Below are 1,608 nucleotides of genomic sequence, written 5' to 3' on the forward strand. Positions count from 1 at the left end.
GGAGAGCAGGGCAAGTGTACCTTGTTTGGATCGCTGTTGTGGTCGAGTGGAGGAATCCTTCTGGCTCCGCGTGGGTTATCCTTGTTTCCGGTAACGGCTACCATTCATCTTTCCAGAGTGACGTCGTCGACTGCTTCTGGATGGACTCTAGTCTCGTCTTCGGTCCCACGGTACAACCACATGCAGTGGCTCCGGAACTGAAGGGGCTGGATGCAACGCCTGAGGAAGACCTCCAGGAGGTCCATGCCCGTCACTCCCTCCCGAACCAACTGCACCACGCGCTCCATCAACATCTTCACGTCAGCTTTCTCCTCCGGAATCAGCTTCAGAGGGGAGGGCTTGTTCACTCGGTCCATGGTAAACGGAGGGAGTCCACTCGACTGCCCTGGCGTCGACTGGACCTGGCAGTAGAACCAAGTCGACTGCTAGCCTCTGACGGACTCGGGAAAGGTCATGGGTGGGAAGGTGCTCTTATTCCTCACCTGGATCCCCAGACCCCCACACATTTGGACGACTCGGGTTCTCTCATCACCTGGGCTCGCCTTCTTCACGGTCTGAGATCGACACGTGAATATATGCTTGAACAAACCCCAGTGCGGTCGACAGCCCAGGAAACCCTCACACATGGACACGAACGCGGCAAGATAGGCAATAGAGTTTGGGGTAAAGTGGTGGAGCTGCGCTCCAAAGAAATTCAAGAAGCCACGGAAGAAAACACTCGGCGGCAAGGAAAATCCACGATCAACATGGGTGGCCAAGAGCACACACTCACCCTCTTCTGGCTGGGGCTGCCACTCCTTCCCCGGAAGCCTCGCAGCTCCATGAGGGATCAAGCCCTCGTTGGCCATGTCGAGGAGGTCATTCTCGGTGATGGTCGACTGGATCCAGTCTCCTTGGACCCAGCCCTTCGGCAGGCGGGATCTGGACGAGGACCCGCCGCGGCTGGTGGATCTCCCCTTTGCCTTCTCCGTCGCCGACGCCTTCTTCGCACGTTCCAGCGCCGCCGTCTTCTCCTTGGCCATGGTTGCCGGCGAGATGCGCGTGGGGAAGTTGTGCGGGGGCGAGAGCGAGCGCGCTGGACGGGGACGAAGGGAGCGGAGAGAGAGAGAGAGAATGACTGAGGCGCAGTACAGAAATCCTCGCCGGGCGCATTTATAAGGTCCCTTCCGAGTGGATGACAGGTGGGCCCGGTTGATCTAATCATATCAGGAACAGTTATGCAGACGGTATACGTGGCGAAAAAAGCGGCGCGGAGATCGAGGCGTCTATGTCCCGTCCCGTCCGAACGCCGCGGTCCGCTCCACTTCGCGCGCGTCCCCAAATTTCGCATCCCGCGGAATCCGCGAACAGCAGATCAGTCTGTCAGACACGGGGTTTCCAGCGATCCGTCGCTCGGAGATCGTCGAAGCCCGAAAGATCACTCGACGCAAGAATAGAATGGATCGAGTCGACTGAAGACAAGTTGCTCACTGTCGACGAAGAGATTCTTTGGTCCAGGACAACGCACGACCAGAGCGCAAAGGTTAATCGGAAACGACATCAACTCCTTCCTCACTCGAAGCCTCAATCCATTCGGGGGCTAATGATGGGGTTATGTACCTAGGGTAG

Source organism: Triticum aestivum, chromosome 7A, assembly GCF_018294505.1.
Source record: "Triticum aestivum cultivar Chinese Spring chromosome 7A, IWGSC CS RefSeq v2.1, whole genome shotgun sequence".
Lineage (NCBI taxonomy): Eukaryota > Viridiplantae > Streptophyta > Magnoliopsida > Poales > Poaceae > Triticum > Triticum aestivum.